The sequence below is a fragment of the Phodopus roborovskii genome, unplaced genomic scaffold, assembly GCF_943737965.1.
Source record: "Phodopus roborovskii unplaced genomic scaffold, PHOROB, whole genome shotgun sequence".
NCBI lineage: Eukaryota > Metazoa > Chordata > Mammalia > Rodentia > Cricetidae > Phodopus > Phodopus roborovskii.
Genome location: NW_026126517.1, coordinates 5620021 through 5633191, shown reverse-complemented (window position 1 = coordinate 5633191; position 13171 = coordinate 5620021). Strand labels below are relative to the sequence as shown.

At 39.4% G+C, this 13171-nt stretch overlaps 1 non-coding gene across 1 annotated transcript; it reads right to left on the bottom strand.

The window, feature by feature from the left end:
* Positions 1 to 12564: 12564 nt before the first annotated feature.
* On the bottom strand, positions 12565 to 12671 carry LOC127232031 (U6 spliceosomal RNA). Its single transcript, XR_007835332.1, has one exon. It is a non-coding gene; the product is annotated as a U6 spliceosomal RNA (small nuclear RNA).
* Positions 12672 to 13171: the final 500 nt, after the last annotated feature.

Sequence of the window (13171 nt, the reverse complement as noted above, 5' to 3'; positions counted from 1 at the left end):
GGGAACATACAGCAAAGAGAACCTTCTGTTGCACCTTGCACTTTACTAGGTACTATGAAATTAGCAGTATATAAAACAAACACAAATTCAGTTTTGTAAGAGGACCGAGTTAAGCAAAATCAATTTTCACAGAGGTGCATTTCATAGCAGGGGAAATGTAACAAGGAGCAAGTAAGAGAACTGCATAACTTTGAGTGAGAAAAGTAAAATGAGGCAAGAAGTAAGGAATACAATGGGCTAGGTGGTGACACTAGAATTATAGGAAGGGGTGCACAATGTCAACTTACTAGGGAAGGATTTGCAGAGATCACCAGGTGCCAAATGTAGGGAATGAATGGCTGGTTATATTGCTCCAGAAAGAAAGAGAGCACTGACTTTTAAACAAGGGAAAAAGTTTTAGGAAAGAAATGCAAAAAGGAGGCAGCCCTCCTTAGGTTGGGCTCCATGAAATGTGGTAAACTTTATTCCAGATGCACAGAGAATCTAGTTCTATGTGTTCAGCCTTTGGTAGTCTTGTTGGGAGTGAAAGGGAGTGAAAGTGAAAGGTGGGTAAAAGCATTATCTAAAAAAAAAAAAAAAAAAAAAAAAAAAAGATAGACTAGCAAAAGCCGCACCAACAAACATGAGGAGCCTTCATTTGAATGCTTGATTAGGTTAGTCCAAGTGGCTTCCAAAACAATATAGACTATTGATATATATCTTATTATCTCTTATGTGTTAAGGATGGTCCTCTATTACTGAAGACATGATACACATAAGACACTAAACTCAGATGATTGCCGCTGAATCTGACCTGAAAAGAAAAAAAAAAAAAAAAAAAAAAAAAAAAGACTACACTAACAAGGAAGGGGGACAAAATAGTCTGCCCAGCTACAAAACCTATGAGCATGGCAAAATATGTGTAAATGATCATTGAGTGGTATTCATATATCAGTGGTAACCAACAGCTATCTAATTGGACTTGAAATTCACTTAACAGGTGGGAAATCATGCCTGGTACTAGAAACCTAGCCATCTTCCCAGTGCTAGTCAGGCCACAGGCCTTAGAAAAGAATCTACTTCTGATACTTGTCATTTTACTTTGTGAAGGAAAAAGCAAAAAGATTGTAAGAGCCAGAACACTGGAAAGTTTGATTTAGTGGGATATTCACTTTGTCTCCTTCTGTGACACTGACCACGCCCATTGGAGGGTGGAGTCAGGGGCGGAAGTGACCTGTGCAAGGAGGTCTGACGAGGAGCTGGAGAATGCTCTCTGGCTGGTGGGACATGGAGAGGAGAGCATCTGGTGGAACTTACTGGTGTTCATCTGTCTAGGTTGTAAGTTATTTCTCCCTGAATAAACATCTATTCGGCCTATTTGTCTATCCTGATCTTTATTAAACCACAATATCTGGTGTCAGAAGTGGGATCAGGATTTTCACGGTACCTGGGTTTCACTCAGACTCCACTCCCTTTCATCCACCATTCCCGAATGGGCAGGGTCTTTTGCCTAACCAGATAGACTCACCATAGCTTTGGGACATCTGCCTCTGCCCTACAACTCCTTTGCCTCCACAGCAGCTCTGAATGCTTGGGATAAGGTTCATGAATTAGGGGAGAGGATAGAATCCTATACTAAGATAAGGCAAGGACCTAGAGAAAGCTTTAGTTTGTTTCTAGAAAGATGATCTAGGGCAGTACAATTAGAGGTAGCAGACATAGATTCTAAGCGAATACTCATAGAATCTTTTGCTTATGAGAATGTGAATCCTCAATGCAAACAAGTACTTTGGTCTTTAAAAATATGATCAGCACCCTGGGATGAATGGGCCTTATATACAGCCAACATTGAGTATAATGACAATAACACTGAAGCATGGGTAGGAGAAGCCATGTCTAAAGGTCTGAGAAGACATCAAGATAATAGAGATCTTAACTATAGTGACATAGAAGCTTGGGTAGGAGAAGCCATCTCCAAAGGTTTTAAAAGATATCAACATGTCAGATGTTATAACTGTGGTAAGATAGGACATCTAAAAAGAAATTGTAGGTAAAGCATACCTAGAAATAACACTCCCAGGAATGAATCAAACAGAAGGCATCAGCCTCCTGGGTTATGTAGAAGGTGTGACAAAGGCAGACACTGGACAAATGAGTGTAGACACAGACAAACAAGGAAACCCTTTACCATCAGGAAACTCCTTGGGGGGCCTCACGAAGGCCCCCACGTCACAGGTGGTCCAAACATTCCCGGTCACAGTGGAGGACAGTCTCCCACAGGACAATTAGAAAATTTGGTGCCTATTGTAATAACTCATACTGCGTTGGATGACAAGCTAGTGATGGAAGTTGAATCAAACATGACAGAAGGAAATAAAAAAACGTATATTTTGGCAAACCTCTATAAACAGTCAAAGGCCTAGATTGATGTTTAAGATGAATAACAGACTGTTTGACGGGATACTTGACACAGGGGCTGATGTAACTATCATAACTAATAAATCTTGGCCTCAAAGATGGCCCCTGCATGAGGTAAATGTTCAATGCTTAGGGATTGGAACCCTGTCTCAGGTAAAACAGAGCACCAGATGGATTGAATGTATAGGACGAGAAGGACAGAGAGGAAGGTTGAGACCATATGTGGTTGATGTAGTGATAAATTTATGGGGTCGTGATCTGTTACAGCAATGGAATACACAGATTAACATTCCTCCAGTATTAGATAGGAATCATAAACGACCTCATTATTGTGGAAAAAATATTATATTATAAAGTACTATACAAGACAGATACCAAATATCCAGGCTGTACAAAAACAGAATACAAGTGCTGAACAAACAGAGGAACCAAAAGCCCTACCTTTAAAATGGCTAATGGAGGAACCTGTCTGGGTAGGAAAATAGCCTATGACCTCTGAGAAGTTAGAAGCTTTAAAAAGCCTGGTTCAGGAACAGCTAAATGCTGGACATATCGAGGAATCAACCAGCCCTTGGAATTCTCCTGTATTTGTTATCAAAAAAGAAATCTGGTAAATGGAGAATGCTTACAGACCTGAGAGCCATCAATAAAGTTATCCAGCCAATGGGCTCTCTACAGGCTGGAATGCCCTTGCCTTCTTTGATACCTAAAGAATAGCCTATTATAGTTATTGATTTAAAGGATTGCTTGCTTCTTCACTATACCTTCACAAGAACAAGATAAAGAGAAATTTGCCTTCATGGTCCCTAATTACAATAATTCTCAACCGGTGAAGAGATATCAATGGAAGGTTTTGCCACAGGGAATGCTAAATAGCCCCACCCTGTGCCAATATTTTGTACAAAAACTGCTAGAAATAATTCATAAACAGTTTCCACAATCCATAATCTATCATTACATGGATGATATATTGTTAGCTGACTATAAAGGAGAAATATTAAAAAAAATTTTGAGAAAGTAAAGGAAGTTTTACGTTGCTGGGGATTACAAATTGCACCTGAAAAAAATACAAAGAGAAGAGTCTATCAACTACTTAGGATATAAAATAGGTCTGCAGAAAATTAGACCACAAAAAGTACAGATCAGGAGAGATTGCTACCAGACTCTTAATGATCTTCAAAAATTACTAGGAAAGATTTTTCAACTGCAAACCATTATTGGAATAGAAGTACATGATTTGAAAAACTTGAAAATGGCCCTAAAAGGAAACAAGAACTTGAATAGTCCATGGATACTATCAGCTGAAGCTGAAAAGGAATTAGAATGGGTAGAGAAGAGGATACTTGAGGCACATGTGGACCGTGTGGATCCAAACCTAGACTGTATTTTGGTTATATTACCATCTAGAGAATATCCTTCAGGGATTTTGATGCAGAGAGAAGATACCATATTAGAATGGATATACCTACCACCTAAACATAATAAAAAACTAAAAACATATATAGAAAAGATCTCTGACTTGATTATAAAAGGTAAATTAAGACTTCATCAGCTAACAGGAAGGGACCCAGAAGAAATTATAGTACCTTTAACTAATGAGGAAATTTCCTCCTTATGGAAAGATAATGAATATTGGCAGAAAGCATGCAGTGATTTTTTTGGGAATGATTAGCAACAATTATCCCAAAAGTGAGAGAATCAAATTCATAAAGAAAACGATTTGGATCCTTCCACGCATTGTAAGTAAAACACCTATTTCTGGAGTTCATACAATCTACAGTGACACAAACAAATCAGGTAAGGCAGGATATAAATCAGGAAAAATAAGTAAAGTGGTTCAAAGCCCTTACAATTATGTACAAAAGGCAGAATTTTATGCCATTCTCATGGTACTTATGGATTTTACACAACCTCCCAATATAGTTACTGACTCTCAATACTCAGAGAGAGTCATCTTACACATTGAGACTGCAGAATTTATTCCTGAAACTACAGAATTAACTTCATTGTTTATACAGCTACAAGATATTGTCGGAAAGAGGACTCATTCTATATATATATATATAACACACATCAGATCCCATACGGGTCTGCCAGGTCCTCTAGCACAAGGCAATGATGAAATTGATCATTTATTGATAGGAAGTGTGCTAGAAGACTCAGAGTTTCATAAGAAACACCACGTGAACCGCAAAGGTTTAAAAAAGGATTTTTCTATCACTTGGCAACAGGCCAAGGAAATAGTAAGGAAATGTCCTACTTGATCATTCTATAACCAAACTCCTTTATCACCAGGCAGTAACCCTAAAGCTATTAATAGGAATGAAATATGGCAAATGGATGTGTTTCATTTTGCAGAATTTGGAAAATTAAAATATGTACATCACAATATAGATACATTTTCACATTTTCAGGGTTTCAATGGGCCACTTCTCTGAGCTCTGAAAAGGCTGATTCTGTTATCACACACCTATTACAGGTAATGGCCATTATGGGCATACCTGCACAAATAAAAACTGACAATGCTCCAGCATATGTCTCCAGCAAATTAAAACAGTTTTTGAGTATTATAACATAAAGCACATAACGGGTATACCACACAATCCTACAGGACAAGCAGTAGTTGAGAGATCCAATCTTACTTTAAAGAAATGCTCCATAAATAGGCAGGAGGAACCAAGACACCCAAAGACAGATTACATAATTCTTTATTAACATTAAACTTTCTTAATGCTGATGAAAAAGGAAAAACAGCTGCAGAAAGACACTGGACAATAGAAAAAAACTTCTGAACTAAATCAACCACTGTATTTCAAGGAAGAATTGACCTCAGAATGCAAACCAGGATATGCGTTACATCGGGGTAGGGGTTTCACATTTGTATCTACAGGAGAAGAAAATCTATGGATACCATCTAAGTTAATCAAGATCCGAGTTGAATAAGAGAAACATCTCAATGAAGAAAAATGGCAAGTCATCCAACAAATGTGCAGACACCTCTCAAAGGTAGGGGAAGTGTTCTGTTCTTGTTCTTACAGGAAAACAGAGAAAACCTATCTTCAACCAGCCAAAAGACACTGAAAATGTAGGTACCTACAGAAGAGAAGACAGCTCTCCAGAAACAATCACTTAATGAAGAGGAATCTAATTTATGGTTAAAAAAATTTAATTCCAATAAACTATTTCTATACAGAAATCTATTTCTCTTTACTATCTAGTATTCCTGTAGTCCCAATTCATGTAAACCAATGCTGGCTTTGGAGTTGGATTTGGCTTTCCTTCTCTAAATTAAAACATGTTGCTAAGATTAAATTCACAGTTTCTGCCTTAAATCAAGAAGCCAATTGGTGTAAGGCAGAAGAAAAAATCTGGGGACTCATTTTTTTTCTTTCTTTTTTCTTTTTTTTTTTTTCAGCCCCCACGTGGAGTTTATTGAGAGAGGGAAGAGAAAGGGGGGATAGCTGGTGGCCAACCGAAAGCAGGAGAGAAAGAGGTGGGGGCAGAGAGAGAGGCAGAGAGAGAGCAAGAGAGAGCAAGAGAGAAACCAGAGAGCAGGAGCCAGAGAGAAAGAGGAGGGCTTGGCGCATTTGCTTTAAAAGGGGAGCTTGTGCATGTGTAACTGAGTCCTCTGGCAGCCAGGTAAAGCTTGAGCTACCAGGTAAGGCTGATGTAGCTATGATAAGGCCATGAGCATCCTGCCCATTGTCAGGGGTGGGGGTCAGCTGGCTTCTAGTTCCTAACATTCCCACCTCTTATTGTTATTAAAAAGGTGGGGGTTGGGCGTGGCAGGTTAGGGAATTAGGACATTGAGTTCTCCAGACTACTTCCTGCTGACTTGGGGGTGCTGCCACATCCTGGTAGCTGGTTGTTTCACAGTAGTCCTGACAGTATGGAGCTCTGGCATCTCTTTGAGACCTGGCAAGATGTTAGCAGAACAGAGGACAAGATTAAGTCTTTGTGTCTTAGGTCTAAGTACTTAATGGGAGAAGTAAGGTGGGGGAGAGGCTCCCAAGGGGGTCCCAGGACAAGGTTAGGAAGTCTCAAGGCCGTGAAAAAGTTGAGTAATAATTATTTGGAGTGAATCTGACCTGTAAATGGATCCAATTCAGCTCCCTGGAACTTAAAAGAATCCTTTGAGTTTGTGAAAACATAAATATTGAGACACATTAGCAGCATACTCATGTTAGAAATGATTTGGCTGAAAGAATTAACACATACAACTGGCAGATTTTTAGCACAATGAAAAGCACCTTAATTGTAAGTTTATAGTTACAGTTATGATCATATAGTGGCATAGTATGGTTTTTAATACTGTCAGAATTGGATTAGTAGCTTATTAAAACTATGTTGATTAATGTTAAGATTATAAACAGTAGCAACCTTAAAATGCCCATTTTTGAAATCTGTTTTGTAAAAATTGGTGCCTTGGCTGCTGCTTTAAGCTGACAAAGCTACCAGTTGTCAAAAGCATCAGAGTTCTTGAGAAGGATAAAATTTTACTTGAATGATTAGAAAGTAACTTACTAGCTGGCAGCATGGACAGCCACCCCCAGGTCCTCTACAGTTGTTGAAGTCAGAGGCTTTAAGGATGTCTGCCTTCTGCTGATGGCAGGCGACCTGTGGATTGGGAACTTTTGGAAGATTTACCTACTGTTGGCCCAAGCAATGTGGAGAAAGTCGATTCCACTACCCTCTTGTCTATGGTCCTTAGAGCCCTTTGCAGCAGTTGGGATGAAAGGCAGGATTGCTCAGTGGCTAGTGTTGCCACTTTTGTGGGTGGAGCTTCTTCAGTGTCCATCAGTCTTCTTGGAGGAAATAGGTGGTGCCAGCAGCTGGCCTGTCTCTCTCTTATAAAAGCTTTTTAGTGAAACATTTTAAATGCCATATTCTCTAGATCTCTGAGCATTTGAGGGCTGTCTGATTGTTTAGCATTCCTTAGTTGATGGGAGATGCCATTATGTATATATGTTTCTCATACTGGTTAATGAATAAAGCACTGTTTGCCAATAGGAGAGGAAGATAGGAGGGACTAGGAGACAAGGAGGAAAGAGGAGGTAGTAAGGAGGAGTCAACATGGAGAGACCAGGGAGACCAGAAGCCTGCCCCACTCCCCGGTAGGTGAAACCACGTGGAAATACATAGAAATGGGTTAATAATTAAGACAGAGCTAGCCGATAAGAAACAAGAAACAGGCCAACAGAATTATATCAAATACAGGGTCTCAGTGTGTTAATTGGGGCTGGTCTGACGGCGGGACAAGACTAGGTGGCGGGCAGAAAAACTGTACTCCTTACATCTTAATATATAAAATTTGTCTTTAGTTACTTGCCTTAAGCACATAGGTGGCTAGGTAAGGCTTTATCCCTGTAATTAATTAATCTGTTTGGAAAACTGGATCCAAGCTGAGAGGCTATGGAGGGATGTTATACTCAGAGCCCTGCAGCCTAACTGTAACTGGTTTTAACTTAGTAGGTTAGACATATACCTGTAAAGGACAAAGAGGTAGAGAAAAACTCCCTTTGATAATAGAGGCTTAACCTTAATAAACAGCTTACAGGAAAAACTGGGTGGCATAAATATTTTGTTAGCTTGAAATAGACATTTATAACATTAAAAGTTTACCACCATTAAAAGGCACATAACAATATAGAAATATTTGAGACTTAGTACAGTTGAATTTAAGTTGTATGAGGTTAGCTTACATTTACATATAAAGTTAAATTTAAATCACATGTACAGATATATTAAACAGGACTCGGTAAAAATGAGAAGGACCAGAGTGTGAAGCTATGTGCAACATAGTGAAAAAGAAATTAGAGACAAAGAATAAAAGGCACAAGGTAAATGAATTATAGGTTCTGTTGGCGGCAGAAGCTTGCTAGACTCCCTCTGCCTTGGTGGCTGTTGCAGCAGAGAGAAGAACCATGGGGGGTGGGGGGTGAGGCTAGCCTACCTGGTCAAGATGCTGTTGCCATAAGCATATCCCCAACAGCTGGCAGAAATCATAAAGTTTTGAGATATAATTTTGTTGGCTTTTTTTTTCCTCCACGAGTGAGGCGGAAGGATTTGTGAAACTAACAGGACACCTGAGTCCAAGGGGTACTACATCCAAAAAGACCACTGTAGGCTTGAGCAATGTTTGTATCAGTCTAAGGGCAGTGCTAGGGTATAAAACCAGAGAGACCCCTCATGGGTCTGAGAAACGAATGCACCAGTCAGCATGAGTGGTGCTAGGCACAAAATCTGAAAACCTCTTTCATGGGGAAGAATGAAAAACTTGAGCAGATGCTGCCTCAGCCAAGCCCACTGCCCTGAGACAGGCTGCAGCAGCGGCAGGCAGGAGAGTTTTAGCGTGGCTGGAAGAGAACAGAAACACGTTTAGGGGGAGATTGTTTAGCAGAGAGGTAGAAAAAACTCCTTCCATCTACCTGTTCACTGGCAGTAATTTTGGCAAATTTGACTTATTTTGTAGGGGTATATAGGCTGGTTTATTTCCCATGGGTGAAGTAAAAACTGGCCAATCATTTTTGGAACTCATCAGCCCAAGAATATGGCCAAGGGCAAAGTGCCTGATAAGGACTCAGCAGTCTGAAGGCATGAAGGCTTCAAGCCAGAATCTTAACTCACCAGTGGGAAATGCACCAGACCCTAAGGAAACAAGTAATAATGAAAAAGTGTACTTTACCGAATTGTATCCGGTGTGGGATGGTATTTTCCAGCAAAACAGGTGAATGGAAGTGGTTCGTATCAGGGTCCCCAAATACCTCAGGTTAGCCATCCAACAAAGGCGGCCGCCGAGTACTCAAGGAGGGCCTGATCCGAGTCACAGCACCTATGTTGTTCTTTTGATACAATTAACGCCTATAAAACACAAACACTAGACTCAGCGCCCACGTGGAGTTAGTTTATTGAGAGAAGGGAGAGAAAGGTGGGATAGCTGGTAGCCAACCGAATGCAGAAGAGAGAGTGTGTGTGCGAGCAAGAGGGGGGACAGAGAGAGAGAGAGAGAGAGAGAGAGAGAGAGAGAGAGAGACAGACAGACAGACAGACAGACAGACAGACAGAGACAGAGCAAGAGAGAGCAAGAGAGAAAACAGAGAGCAGGAGCCAGAGAGCTGGGGAGTCATTTCTTATACACAATTTTTTCTCTGAAATCCTAGTTTTCTCATATACATTTTAATGCTTATTGTTGTCTTTCCCTAATGCATACCTTAAAACTTGAAAATTTTACTTTAATATTGATGTTTATGTTTTCCACAAGGAATAATAACAATTCTTACCAGCAATCTTTGAACTCTCCAGAAAGAAGATGGGGCTCCACATCATCGTTTCCACTTGACTCAACCTGATGCATCTGGACTACAAACATCACCCTAAAACAGGTTTGAGACTGTTTTGCTCAAGACAACTCATGACTAGCTAGCTGTAATGGGGCACCTACTTATTACACTCGGGCCAGAGTTTCAAATAGAATTACAGTCAAGCATTTTCTGCCACACAGTGACTAGCTACATATGTCACAGCTAGTTCTGTTGAGAAATTTGGTTGCTAAAAATTTTCTTCCTACAGGATCCCATGGAGCAATCATCGTCCCATTTCATCAGGAAGTAACCTTAAGATAACAATTCCCCCTTTCCCTACTCTTGGAATTTGGGGATAATATTCATCCCCTTTGGGTTGGTTTTAGTTACTTAGGGTTGTATATGGAAGTGCTTAGACTTGGGTTTATCTTTTAGACAGGAATAGGGTATGGTTAGGAAAGATATGGTTAAATGGGATATAGGTGGATTAGCCTATTTTCTTATGAATTATAGAGTAAAAGTGAGATAATAGTATTATTATAGCTTACATTGTTATATATTCTTATTTGTGGTAAGCTATGTAAAATTAAGTTTATATTCCCTTCCCAGAAGAATTGTATATTGTATTTTGTTATATCGTGTGAAATCTTTCCTCTTATGATGTTTTATGCACATTATTCTTACCATATTCTATGTATGTATACTTTTATTTATGTTCAAGACATTTCATATATTGATACAATTTATACAATTTATTCTTGCCATATTCTATGTATGCATACTTTTGCTTGTGTTTCAGACATTTTGTATATTGATACAATTTCAGATATTTATTATGCTGTCCTTTATAGTTCTACCTCTTGTCTAGACATTTCTATTCTACCTCTAGTTTAGGGATTTATATGTATGTATATGTACATAGTTATATTGTTTAGGTATTTGTTCCTGTTTTACACAGGGAAATTCATTCAGTTTTTAAGCTAAGTTCCTGAGTATTACAGATTACTCATGTTTCCTTTACCTATGAGATTAGTCAGACATAGAGGCTTAATCTTCAATCACTTCATAGACATGCAGAACATGACATTTAGATGTTTTAATATTAGTACTCTGTTGACATGAGACACTGTTGCTCCTGACAGCACCATGCACTTTCCTGAAAATATGTTGGACTCTGTTGTTGCTCCTGCTGGAGTCCATTCTCGCCTTAGCTAATGGCATCTTGGGCAAAGAACTGCCCCCACCTTGACCACTGATTTGGACATGCAGTCCTATGTGCTTGCAGGACACAAATAAAGAAGACTGTTAGACCTTGCCAAGGCAGGGTAAAATAGCCTTTCTACCTCCCTGCTGTTGTTGTGGTCCATCAAGTTCTCTTGGCCTTAGCCAAAACTGGGTGTACCAATGTTGCTGTGAGACCTTGGGTGACTGTCCAGGTAGCTTGCTGTTTCTGTCCTCGCTGCATCTTTTGGAAGTTGCCCATCCGCACTTCCTGTCTACCCTAGTATGGTTATTTTCCTTCTCAAGTCTTGATGAGGTTGAAGATTAAGCTATCACAACTATTATTCTCTCTTCCTAGTTAGATATATTAGGTACTAGACTTACGTTTTCCAGCTTAGGACCACTCTATTGTAAACTCTGTCATGCCTTTACCCTAGGACTAGATATGTAGGTCATTTTGTTCTCGATTTTCCTTTTCTTAGAGCACACTTGTTATTTACTGTTTTGTATATAGTTTTGTAACACGCCTAAATCTTTTCTTTAGACTAAAAGGGGAATTGTGGGATATTCACTTTGTCTCCTTCTGTGGCACTGACCACGCCCATTGGGGGGATGGAGGCAGGGGTGGAAGTGACCTGTGGAAGGAGGTCTGAGGAGGAGCCAGAGAACGCTCTCTGGTTGGTGGGACGCGGAGAGGAGAGCATCCAGTGGAACTTGCTGGTGTTCATCTGTCTAGGTTGTAAGTTATTTCTCCCTGAATAAACATCTATTCAGCCTATTTGTTTATCCTGATCTTTATTAAACCGCAATAGTTTGATGTGAAGCCATGGCCTCTCCTGGAAATGATTGCGTAAACTAGCCCAAAATAATTGCAATAACATTGGACATGTAAGTATGGAAAGAGGTAAAATGTTACTGTCATCCCAAGACAAAGAACTACAGGCAAATAATTACTCCTAGGAGGATAATGATCCTCTCTCATGAAGGATGAGCCCACTTGTTTGGTTAGAGCAATCAGTCTTAAAACAATAGGCACACAAACAGCAAAAATGGGCTCAGCAGGTTACATTTATGTATTTCTGTACACATATATGCATATAGCAATAATCATTAAATGAAAAGAGACTATGACCTTGAGAGTCATGGTTTAGATGGGAGGAGTTGAAGGGTCAAAGAGAAGAAATGGAGGTATAAGGGATGATATAATTCTATTCCAATTAAAGTATATTAAAAATAAGGATTGAAAAGTGACATTGCAACAAGAGTATTAAAGAAAGTGGAACTATCAGATGAACTATCATTTTTTTTTTTTTACAATATGACTTCTACATTTACCATGAAAGCTGCAGTAATCAAGAATGTATACAATATTTATAAAAAGAATAGAGGGCAGAGAGAAAAAGCCAAGAACAAAAGCAGGAAAGTCAACTTTTAACCAAAAGACCAAAGAAAACTCAACCAAATACAGCTAGCTATGATTCTATGTGTACAGAAATTAAATAAACACATATTTCACAACTACAACAAAATTAATTAAAAGAAATGCTTCAACTGTTAATTTTGTGACACTCCAACTACTGAATTAACCCCCACAGGTATATAAACTGTTTATTAACAGTGAAGGCTCAGGGACTCATTTCTTCAAAAAAATATGGAACACTTCACCAATTTGCATGTCATCCTTGCACAGGGGCCATGCTAATCTTCTCTGTATAATTCCAATTTTAGCATATGTGCTGCCGAAGTGAGCACGCTACTGATACTTCTTCCAGAAAGGTTCCATGCTCTAGATCCCTTCCAGCAAATGGAAATTATCTCCTCCAGAGCCAACTATGGCCCTTCATCCACCCTTGTAGTTTCAGGCAAACCCAGCCCCACTGATGCCCAATCAAAAGACAATGTGAAGAATAATCTCATGTCTACTTCCTGCCACATGGCTTATGTCACAAGGCATCTTCCCTGTTCACATGCAAAATACTATGCTAACCTGAAATACCTCTACCACGCAGAAACTCCTTTGTGCTCTGGAACCAAACTGCACAGAATAACACCATGTTGGCTGTCAGTAGCAGAAAGTTGAAGGCATTCTAATCATGTATTGCTGAAGAATGATGCCCATCCTCTCCTTTCTACCAGTTTCTAAGCTATTTGTAACATGTGTAAGACAAATATGAAAATGGAATGAAATATTCAGAACTTCCAGTAACAAAACTTTCAGTTTTCCAATCTGTCTTCCCACTGCACAACAAAAA